Source organism: Hylobates moloch, unplaced genomic scaffold, assembly GCF_009828535.3.
Source record: "Hylobates moloch isolate HMO894 unplaced genomic scaffold, HMol_V3 SCAFFOLD_5, whole genome shotgun sequence".
Classification (NCBI taxonomy): Eukaryota; Metazoa; Chordata; class Mammalia; order Primates; family Hylobatidae; genus Hylobates; species Hylobates moloch.
The window spans coordinates 39,550,090-39,562,884 of NW_026652280.1; positions in this window are offsets into that span (position 1 = coordinate 39,550,090).

A 12,795-nucleotide genomic window follows, 5' to 3' on the forward strand; every position below is an offset into this window, starting at 1 on the left:
CATCTCTTTCAGAGGAGCCACAGCAGGAAGCCTAATTTGGGCTTAATGAACAGCCTTTGGGGAATTCCAGATAAGTGGTCATTAATGCTCTGCATATTTGCAAGGTGAATCTATCTCATTCTTCAGTAGGTCTTCACCACAATTGCCTGTGCACTCATTCATTCATCTCACAGTACAAAAGGTGAAGGGAAAATGTAAGGCTACTATGCAGCTTGCAAAGTGTCAAATAGATATTCAGAACCCAGACTGGATTATAGGCCAATGTCCACTGTAGTGTTTCCATGTCGGGGGGTAGTGGGGGGCATTACGTGTGTGTGTTGACTGCTTCCCTGATTAATATACATTCATAAATATACAAATGTATATTTTAGAAAAAAATTACATTATAAAGTATAATATAATCTTATAAAATTGTATTATAAATAATATATATTGATAAATTTATATTTCAAAATAAATTATAAAGGAGAGCAGTCTGCCTCATTTCCTGATGTATATTTGTTATATTTAATAGCATCTTCTTCACGACAACACTCCCTTATGTTTGAAACATCGTGTGTTTTTCCTGAGCACCATAATATCTAGGTCTTCAAATGTATTGCATAATAGTATATAATATAGCCATTGGTGATTCTTAAAAATGTATTTGTTTTAATAGCCATTTCCCTCTTCTCATATCTTGTGTATTTTTGCTTTCTCTCTTTATTTCTTAAGTTAGCTAGTAATTTGTCTATTGTATTAGTCTGTTCTCATGCTGCTAATAAAGACATACCTGAAACTGGGTAATTTATGAAGGAAAGAGGTTTAATTGACTCACAGTTCCACATTGCTGGGGAGGCCTCACAATCATGGAGGAAGGCGAAAGAGGAAAAACGTCATGGCTTACATGGGCAGGCAAGAGAGCTTGTGCAAGGAAATTCCCATTTGTAAAACCATCAGATCTCATGAGACTTATTCACAACCATGAGAACAGTATGGGGGAAACCACCTCCATGATTCAATTATCTCCACCTGGCCCTACTCTTAACACGTGGGGATTATTACAATTCAAGGTGAGATTTGGGTGGGGGCACAGCCAAACCATATCATCTATTTCATTAAATTTTTCAGAAGAAAATAGAACATAATTTATTCATTAGATCTGTTCCTCTATTCTCCTCTTTATTCTTTTTTATTCTTTCATTCTTTGTATTTGTTCTGATTTTCCTTTTCTAGTGTTTGAGCTGAGACTTGGCCATTTTTCCCATTCTTTCATTTTTACTGATATTAGGGTCTGAAAATGCTATGAATTTTCCTCTGACCACTGCTCTAAATGCATCTCCTATGTTATGATGTGTAGTGTTTCTATTGTCATTATTTTTTCATGAAAGTTTAAAATTTCAGTTTGTATCCCCCTTTGTTAAAGAGTTTATAGAATTCTTTCCACCTGGGTCTTTTTGTTTGCTTGTATTGTTGTTTCTGATAATTTCTAGTTTACTGCATTTTGATCAGAATGTTGTTTATATTTCTACATTATGGAAATTACTAATGCTTTTTTTATAACCTGGTTTATGATGAGTATTTGGAACTGTACCATGGGAGCACGAGAAGGAACTGTGTTACCTATCATCAGGGTAGGAAGGTCAGTACATATCACAGGATCTTATTGATTATGTTGTTTTGATCTTCCATAGACTTATTGATTTTTTTGTCCACTTGATTGTATTTTGGAGTGATCAATAAATGAATTCTATTATTAATGTGTTTATTTTTTATATTTTGTTTCCTATGTGTGGTCACCATGTTAGTTGGTGCATAAATATACATTCATTGTGAATTGTGTTTTTTAGCATTAAAAAGTATTCCTTGTCTTGACATTTAATGGTTTTGGTTTTAAATTCTACTTTGTCTGATATCAGAATTGCTGCTACTACTCTCTCTCTCTGTTTCCATTTTCATGGTACACCTCTGTCCAATCCTTTATTTGTAGTATTTATGAGTATGTTTAGTTTAGGCATCTTTCTGTTATAAAGCATATAGTTAGGTACCGTTTTGTGAACCAACAACAAGTTTTTCTATTTTATTACATAACTGAAATCCACTCACATTCTAGAATCCACTCACTGGTAGGCTCGAACTAAATTCCATCACAATATTTTATTATTACACATTATTTCATATTTGCTATGCTTTCTTCTTTACATGATATGTATATTTTGTATTTAAAAACATTTTATGTTGTATTTAGGAAGGTTTATATTTTTGTTCTAGTGATAACCTTTGCATTTTTATTTTTAATTAAGTGATCTTCACTACTTGTTTTCTTATTTAACATTTTACTATCTGATGTATTAATTTTTTTCCTTAGTGTCCTTTAATGCCTACCTGTTGCTTATACAACAGTGCACTTATTCCATTTTTTTGTTTTAATTTCCTGTATTTTTCCATTATTTAACTGCATTATTTCTACTTTCTTATAACAAACAAAATTTTTACATTCATACAAACTTTTTTCTTAATGTGTAACATACATATATATTAGTTTGCAAACCTCATCTCCTGACTTTAAGTCTTAGATACATATTTATATAGTTATAAATGTTCACCATTAGTCTATCTGATGAATGTTTTCCAGTCGTTACTTTGCTGAATGAACCTTTATCCTTTAGTAGATTCTGTAAGCAGGGGTAATGGCTGCAGAATTCCTTATGTTCTTGTGAGTTTAAAACTCTTTGTCTATGGCTTTGACATTTAAACAATAGCTTCACTGGTAATGCAATTCTTATTTCACACTCTTTTCCATTGAATGTTTTATAATTCTGCTGTATTGTTGCCCTGATTTGTATGTTGTTTTATCAAAAGTTTGATACCAGTCTAATTCCTTTGCCAGTGCAAATTCTCTGATCATTTTCTCCTGTAGTCCTTGAGGATCTCATCTTTTTCTTTGAAGTTAAATAATTCTACTAGAATCAGTCTCAGAGTTTATCATTCTGGAGTCTACCCCTCAGCCCCAACCCAGGTACTTAGTACAGATTCAAGTCTTTTTCTGTTTCTGGCAAGATTTTTTGAATTATAATTTTATTTAATTAATTATTTATTTATTAATGTATGTATTTATTTTTGAAATGGAATCTCACTCTGTCACCCAGGCTGGAGTGCAGTGGCACGATCTCGGCTCGCTGCAACCTCTGCCTCCCAGGTTCAAGTGATTCTCCCACCTCAGCCCCCCGAATAGCTAGGATTACAGGCACCCGCCAGCATGCCCGGCTGATTTTTCTATTTTTAGTAGAGACAGGTTTCACCATGTTGGCCAGGCTGGTCTCGAACTCCCGACCTCAGATGATCTGCCCTCCTCGTGCTCCCAAAGTGTGGGATTACAGGCATGAGCCACTGTGCCTGGCCGAATCACAATTTTAAATATTAGCTCTGCTCCATGTTTTATTTTTCTTCTTTAGGGAATTTAATAATATAAATATTAGTTTACTTTCTACTCTCTGGCCATTTTTACTTTATTTATATCATTTTCACTCTGTTAGTTGTTTTTCTGCCTTTTCTTCAATGCATTTTATTACATTTTTATTTAAATCTATTTTCCTGAATGTTTGCAATTCTTTTTCTTATTTAGGAATAATCTTTTTCTTTCATTTATTTACTAAGTTCAATGAACTCTTTTTTCATTTTTACATTTTTCCATTTTGGTTTATTTTATTGATTTTCAGATTCAAGCTGATTTTTCATATTCTTAAGTGTTAGGGTGAGACTCTTTGGTTCCGCTGGGATTGATAAAATTACAGTTTTTTCTGCTCCAGAGTTACTTTTGGGGGGCGAATCATCTTCAGTTGATATACATGAAAATATGTATAAAATGCTATTTTTGAATTTCTGCAGTAGCTCTAAATGAACTTAACTTTCTGCTTGTCTATTTTTGTAGAATTTGGATGTTTCAGTGGCATCTTTCAGTGAAGCAAATTCTAGATGCTTTGGTGGGGTTGTTTGCTTGTTTTTTTTTTTTTTTTTTTTTTTTTTTTGTGGGGGAGTTTTTTTTTTTTTTTTTTTTTTTTTTTTTTTTGCATGTTTGGGAGTAATAGTTATGGTGAGTTCTCTAATTTTATGGTTTTGTCTTACGACACCGTCTATCCTTAGATTTTCCACCATTTTCTTCCTTTCCCTTCTACTTTCAATTGTCAAAGGGTGATTCTCCCCCGTTCTTTCCCTATATTCTTCCCCTGCCCTTTTAAATCATACCTGCTCCCTTTGAGTTGAATGTACCTTAATGTTTCCTCCGTGTAGGTAGTGCTCTGATTCACTCAGACCCATATTTTTTTCTATTTTCAGACTTATTTACACTGACAGTCTTTTGGGGCAAAAGTTTAGCATTAAATTCAGGCTTCTCAACAGCTTCCACATTCTGCATTTCCCACAGTTGTTCTGGGTCTGCCTTTTTACAGGGCAGGACCATAAGATATAAGCTGGTATTTGATTATTTTTCCTTTTACTCACAGTTATTTTGAAGTTTGACCAATCTGTTATGATAATTGCATCATTTCTGTGTTGATTTACATTACCTTTCTGAGCTACTGATAATGTTTTAACTACAGGGAAATTCCTACCATGTAGGCTTTTTGATAATAATTTATACTTGCTCCCTCAGGCCTGGGGTGAGACAAAACTTGTTGTTACTAGCCCTGAAAGTCTGTCAATTTCTAGTGGGTTTTCTGTACCCTGCCTACCTCTGTAAATAAATAACCACTTTATTAAACTTTCCCCATATTACCTGATTTAAATGTCCTGAATGAGGTAACAGAATATATTATTTATGTACTTATTTGTACCAGTACCTATAATATGTTTTAAGAGTGTTAGCATTATGCTATTTGGAGTATAGATAGTCATATTAGTAATATTTCTGTTGTCAATTTTACACTTTAGCAGGTGAAAGTGACTTTTTGTCTATTGGCCATAATTTAATCATGTCTGATATTAGGATTATGAATGTTGCTTTCATTTTCTTTGAGTTTTTCTAGAAAATTTTTTCCACGTTTTATTTTTTGTTATATTTTGGAGTTACTTTTATATATGTGTGTACATGTGTGTGGTGGCTTATATATTATGGATTTACTGTAGTTAGAATTTTGCTTTCACTTCAAATCACATCTGAAAGTCATTTTCTTTTGAAAGATGAGTTCAGCCAGTTTAAATTTGTTGATACAGCATACATATATGGACTTAAAGCTTATCTTTTTATGGAATTTTGAAGTAGTTTTCTGCACCCTTTGTTTTGGTTTGTTTTACATGTTCATGTTTCTGATATTGAAGAAATGCTGTATCTTTTTTCTTATCTTTATAGTACTAGTCTCAAAGTTTTAGACAATTTCTATTAGGTGGCCACTACACTCATTTCTCCTCTTATCTACAAATCTCTCTAACTTATTTTCATTTAATTTTATTGACTAATATCTACCTTTGTATTTTAATAGATTTATACTTAAATTAATTTGATTGATTTTATCTCCCAAATTCTTAACTCTTTCTTTTCCTAATTTTAGTATTCGTATAATTTCTTAAACGTGCAGCTTTTGCATTCTATTCCAACACCTCGTCCCCACATTAGTCTTCATCATAGGTCTACAGATATATGCTGATATTGGATACTGTCAGTGCTTTTGCCGTACTTTCTCTAGTCATACCGTGATTGACTGTGGTCTTGAACTAGAATTTTTAATAATTTCACATAAGAAAATATTTCCTGAGTTCTTGGATGTTAAAAGTCATTTGTCACTTGATGTTATAATTGATTGGCATTAGATCTAGATACAAAATCCTTCAGTCACTTTCTATCTTCAAGAAATGTGTAGGTGTTGCCCTAATGTCTGCGGGTGTTGATGGTTGCCATGGAGAAGTCGCAGGCAGCCTTGTTTGTTTCTTTTATTCTCATCTTACAAGAGAATTGGTTATTTCTCCTTGAAGTCCTAAAAATTCTTTTTTAAAAATTCATTTGCACTTAGTGCATTTATTATCATGCATTTTAGACTTGATCGTCATGAGTGTTCCCCTGCACAGTTATCTTATAATATGTAGAAATGATTTTTTAAACTCTATAAACATTTTCTTTTTTTTTTTTTTTCTTTTGATAGGGTGTCTTGCTCTTGTCACTCAGGCTGGAGTGCAACCGCGCGATCTTGGCTCACTACAACCTCCGCCTTCCAGGTTCCAACGATTCTCCTGCCCCCCGCCTGCTGAGTAGCTGGGATTACAGGCTCCCGCCACCACGCCCGGCTGATTTTTTGTAAGTTTAGTAGACACGGGGTTTCACCATGTTGATCAGGCTGGTCTGGCATTCCTGACCTCAGGTGATCTACCCGCCTCGGCCTCCCAAAATGCTGTGATTACAGGCATGAGCCACCACACCTGGCCACAAATTTTCTTGAGTTTCCATCTTTAAATGTTTTCTTTTTATGATTTTTTTGTTTTTTATTTTTTCTTTAAGGACTGATTATATGTAGGCTGAATGTTCATTTCCTCCTTTTTATCCTTTAAATTTCTTCCTTTACTCGTATTTCCTTTTGCTTTTTCATTTTCATGCTCTATGGACCTAATTATATTTTATTTTGTTCATTTTTATTTCATCTACATTTGTGTGATTACTGTATGGTTTATGCTATTTATTTCCTGAGCTATTTCAGCTCATGTTCCACTTCCTACTCCTACCCCACTTTTGCTTTCTTTAATATATTTTTGTTTATATTATTGCTTTACAGGAAAGTTGACTATATTATATTTTTTCAGTGATAATGATATATTTGGCCTGGATAGTTATCTACTTCTTGGCAACATTTTCTCAGGTAGTGTTTCTTTCCCTCTTGCCTTATAATGTCCTGTGACACCTGCGTTTATATTTATTACTTTAAGTGAAAACGGTGAATTTATCTTGTGCCAGATATTTTCAGGGGACTTCTGTGGCAGTTGAATGTCCAGAGCCTTTTTCTGGCAGAGTTGGGATTTTCAAAAAATTTATATTTTTGCATATGGGTCTCTGCAATAGAATTCTGGTCAGTAGAGATAGGCCAATGGGAATAACAGAGGGTTTTTTTTTTTTTTTTTTTTGCATTTTAAGGGTTCTTTTTCCTTCAACATCATACAGACAAGTTGATTTATTAAAAAATGACTTATTTGTGTGTTTGGAGGTTTGCCCTATCATCTGTGCTTCTTACCTAATTCCATGATGTCTACTGCACCAGCCAGCACAGAAAACTATACTATTTTCTTTAAATATACAACTAGCATCTTAGAAATATTTGTTATTGCCTCATTAAATTAAATTAATAAACTACTTTATCTGAAGGAGTTTATAGTTTATTTGCTGTTATAACACAAATAAAGAACAGTAAATGAAAGATCTAAAAATTATAATGGGATGATACAGACAAGATTTCAAAGAAGTAAGATGTTCCTATCACTACATGCCCAGAGCAAGAGAAAATGAGACAATGTTTAAGACCATGCATAGAGAGAAAATGAAATAAAATAATACAACAGTAAACAAATGTTCATTAGTAAGCCATTCTCTGTTGCACGTTTAGTGACATTATCTAACATCAATATCACACATGATTTTAGTTTCAGGTTGATATTTTGTAATCAATGCTCATTTAGACTTAGCAATACATTTTATTGATTTCTTTGCTCAGTGCTGTTTCTTGAACTGTATGATCTTCTCTGGGATTCATTTATTTTACTTCCTGGAATGTATGCTCTAGTAATTCTTTCAGACTTGAATTATGGAGGATAAAGTGTCTATGTCCAAAAAAAATTTAAAATGTCTTTATTTTGCCCTCAAAAATTAATAATAGAATTCAACATAATTTTCTCTGAGAAACTTGAGAGAAATGGGCTTCTTGCATTCAGTATTACTGATGAGAATCTGAGGTCAAACTGGAGCACTTTGAAATCTCTTTTATTCCCTTTTTTTTCTTTTAAGACTCTGTTCTCTTTATCATTGAAGTTTGTGAATTTCACCATGCTATTTTTATGTGTAGCATCCTTCTTATAAATCACACTTAACATATTGTGAGCCTTTTCATTCTAGTTATACACGTTTTCTTTTGTTTTGAGATGGGGCATCTCTATGTTGCCTAGGCTGGTCTTGAACTCCTGGACCTGTATGGTCCTCCTGCCTCAGCCTCCCAAGTAGCTGAGATTACAGAGGTGAGCCACCACATCCAGCCTAGCTCTTTCCTTCTAGAAACTTATATCCTTCTTCAATCCTGAGAATTTTGAAATTTTATGTCTTTGCCTATTTTCCTCTCCACTTCTCTATAATGTCTCTCTAGAACACTGTTTGGCATTAATTGGCTTACAATTTCCAAACTTCCGCACGTGTGTTTTCCTGTCTTCATTTCTTTTTTTGTAAATATACCTTATAGAGTGGAATCATCTCCTCAATTCCACCTTGCGGCTAAACACATTTTTACTCTTTAGCGTTTTAATTGTCTACTATTCAACTTTTTAATTCACTTTATTTCAAGATTAACTTTTCAGTTTGCAAGTTGAATGATTTTTAGACCACTTCACCATCCTGAAGCTCAAATCTTTTTTCTAAAATAATCATAATAGTCTCTGTGTCTCTCAGAGGAGACGTATATTATTTACCTCAGTGCATTGTTTGTTCTGTTTACTGTTTCTATGAGTATATGTTCTTCTATTTGCCAAGTTTTCTGCCTTTCCTTTATAGTATGGCTCTCCCCAGATATTTGGTTATGCTTGGTTGTGGGTTTACCTTTGTATTTGAGATCCACTCTTACCTCTCTGGTAATGCTGTGTCTGTTTCCACAGATTTTGTGGTCTATGAGCCTGGTTACACCACTGTGGTGTATATTGATTTCTGGGTAGAGTTTTAGGAAGAAAAAGCAGAATTTTAGCTTTCTGGAGTATTCTCTTCTAGGTGTGGGGTTAGCCTATTTTCCCTGAGCTTTAGCAGCCATTCAAGTCATTACCTTGTTCCTCACCCTAAGAGTTCACATTCATTATTACTGTTTGTTCCAGTAGTCACTGTTGTTTGCTGCTTGGCCAAAGATTTGACAGTGAGGCAAGATGTAGTAGTTCCCAATTGTGACACTCAAACTAATACTCCTGCAATTTTCACAGCTCCATCTTGTTTCTTTTATAACATTTGTAAATGTTATAAACCACAACATTTATAGAATCACTTTGACTTACTGTAGCAGTCTATGGACTCACTCAAGTAGCCCTTCATACTTTAGGTATTAGTCATGGTGCCCCATCCAATGGAGGTGTTCCTCTGATGTCACCATGCGTTCATTTTCTTAGTAACGTATTTTCTACTGATACTGTACAGTGAGGATGTAAAGGAGGCTGTTTTGCATGTTCTGTCTGCTCTTTTGAATGCGTAGAGTAGGAATTAGATGTAACACTCTGCACATGGATGCGGGCACATCTCTGATACTTTCCCATTTATATCACTTGATATATAGTTCCATCTAATTGTGAGTTGGGAACAACCATCAACCCGTGCAAGATTGATACCTCAACACTCTAACCTGAGAACTTCTGGGTTGTAGATATTGTCACTCTTACTGCTGAATCTAGTTGGGAAACATTTGAAAAAATTTATGAGGCATGCCCAACTGAAACAGCCATCTTCCTTTCTTCTCCGTATTTAAATCCTAAATTACCTAACCACATTCCTTTTAGAATAATTATGCAAGAAAGAATGAGTAGGCCAGATGCAGTGGCTCACGCCTATAATCCCAGCACTTTGGGAGGCCAAGGCAGGCCAATTGCTTGGGCTCAGGAGTTCGAGACTAGCTTGGTTAACGTGGCAAAATCTCATCTCTACAAAAATTACGAAAATTAGCAGGGCATGGTGGTGTGTGGCTGCAGGCACAGCTACTTGGAGGGCTGAGGCAGGAGGATTACTTGAGCCTGGGATGCAGAGGCTGCAGTGAGTCATGTTCATGCCACTGTATTTCAACCTATGTGACAAAATGAGATGATGTCTCAATAAAAATAAATAAATAAATAAAATTAAATATGTCCTATATCCATGTCTTTTAGAGCTCATCCCATTCAAAAAGCTTCCTCTAACCCATCAGCCTAATTTAACTCATGCACTCTATCATCAGAGTTTCAAAGTCAGGAATAAGGATGTTTCTCAGCGAGAAGGAAAGCCCATCCTGCTTGTCGATTGCTACCTTCTAGCTCCCAGTCTAATTGGAGATTTTGCTTCTTAAATATGTCATTATCACATGAGAGTAAAGATTTTTGTCATGAATATTGGCAAAACTGCATCCAGCAGGGAAAATGTTTGCATAGACCACCAAAATCTCCAGAAACAGGAGCACCAAATGCCGCTTGTTGCACCTGTTCTGTTCTCCTCGACATCAGTTCTGCTAATGTTTTATCAAACCTATTCTTTTAATATTTTCAATGACTCTTAGCAACCTAATTCTCTGTTTTGCCATACTTTTTGCTGTAAACTTTTTTAAACATTATATGGCCCAAGCTTTTTCTTCCTTACCTACAGGCCCCTTTACCTTTATCTACTTCACCTACTTCTGCCATCATCTGAGACTGTGAATAATTTCCACCCTTCATTTACAATGCTACCTTCAAGCTATTTACAATCCTTAGTCAGGTCCTTGTTTAGTCTTCCTTTTCTTTATCTCTAGCTTCCCCAAACTCTCCTGTTTATCTCTGGAGATTTGTTTTAATTCTTTATATATTTCTCTAGATTTCTTGTTTCCTTCCAAAGAAAACCAAATAATACTGGATGTTCCAGGTGCCGTGGCATCCAGGAGGGGAAGTGTGCAGACATTATCCCTCCACGCTGTGTGTGTCCTCTTTAGAGTAAAGCCTCAGAGCTGATAATGGTGCTACACATAAAAATAAGCATCATCCCAGTCAACTAGCCCTGTCAATAAATCAGAGAAACCCGCCATTCACCGGCTGCTTTCACTGCTCTTAGGGTCTCTGCGATGGAAGAGGGCATAATTCACTCCTCACAAACACTTAATACCACATTTCTACGATTTACAATCTGATAATATTCAAATACTATTGCTGTATTATGCAGCTCACAATTGCAGATGCGATTCCATAACAGTCTTGCACTTTGGCATGCATTATGTAAGTTGGTATAAAATTGCCTGTCTTAAAACTCTTCTTCAATTGCAACCCAATATCATCGTTTCACACACAGAGCTTCGGGAACATTAAAAATTTAACTTCTTCCCTATTTAGCAAGTTCTGCAAAAGGGAGCAAAACAGACAAACAGATGTTCCCTCTTCTGAGTCCCCAGGAGTTCTGAGGCAAAGTAGAAAGACCCCAAAATGATACAACAGCAATGACACTCAAGATACATTTGTTCAGTACTTTTTTTTTAAGAAAAAAAAGAAAGGGAAAAGAAAGAAATCTCTTACTGTCTCCTCTGGAAAAGTAGAAATACTCTACATTGGTACTGGTAAATGCTTTTCCACATAGGTAGAATTTTCTAGGAGGTTACCACCTTACAAAACTTCCTCATCTTACAGTTATTCACCATTTTCTCACATAGTTTTCTGGAAGGTGAGGTGATGTGTGCATTTTGTATCGCTAAGAATAGATAGTTGCTCAGAGACTAGAGTGTCAAAAACTATTCCAATTCTACCCCCAATTTGCCCTGATGACAGATCTTTTAACAGGACACACATCTTCCATTCCTCAATTCAGAATATATGGCTGAACACGAATACACCCTCAGGGAAGGTGGTGCAGGGATTCTCATTCATCTGAAGTGGTAAAAGACAGATATAAAACATTTTCCAATTGCAAGTTTTGATAGAAAAGGATAAAAACCAAGGCTCCTGATCTAAACTTAGGAAAGTGAGAAAGGCAGCTATAAAAGGCATAAAATACCATACTGTAAAAGGAAAATAATTTTTTTAATAAGATACTATCTGAGCAAGAATGCTGAGTGAGGAAGAAGTCAAAATAATGAGTTTCTAGCACTGGCTCTGTTTCTAAGGAGCCACAGGATCTTGGCCAAGTCTCCTAACCTTGTGGGACTTGGTGGTTGTCATTATTGATAAGTTAAGGGTATGGGGTACAGACTCGTCCATCTCTGTGCCACTAGGAGGGCTTTGGTGAGGAGCAGACTAGAATATATCACACACTTTAATGTCTTCTGGCTTAAATCAATGAGAACTTAAAAAGGAAAATAGTGAAAGTAACATAGAGAGATAACACATATAGACAGACGGTTTGCCAATTAGTCATTAAGATTTTTTCCTTTTTTTCTCCCTTCTTGCTTTGCTGTCCTCTGCCTTTGAAGATGACTGTGCTAATGCAGCTGACTCTCCACGTTTGGATGTGGCTGAGAAGATGAAAGAAGGCTACAGGATATAGTTCCCTTTCCTGAGCAGGCTTGTTGGGGAGGATCAGTCTTTCCTGCTCCCACTTTGATTTACGTCCCTGGTTATTCAGAGACCAGATAATCCTTAGTGACAGCAGTTGACCACTTCCACAAGACTTCAGAGAAATACACCCAGCTCCCATTTCTAAGAAGAGGGATTTCTCTGATGGTTTGGGAATGATTTCCTCCTTTTGTGAGGCTGCAGCTGCAAGGGAGACAAGGGGAGAAGGCTGCAGCTGCATTCTGAAGTTTTCTCTAAAGAACAAACGGAAGGGGCAAGGAATTAATGGTTTAAAGCCAAATCAAACCAAAGTGCAACAATCTAAAAACCAAAAAAACCCTATAACTTAAGAAGGGTGAAAATTTGACTTTATTTTTTTCTAAGTTTACCTGAAATTATCTACAT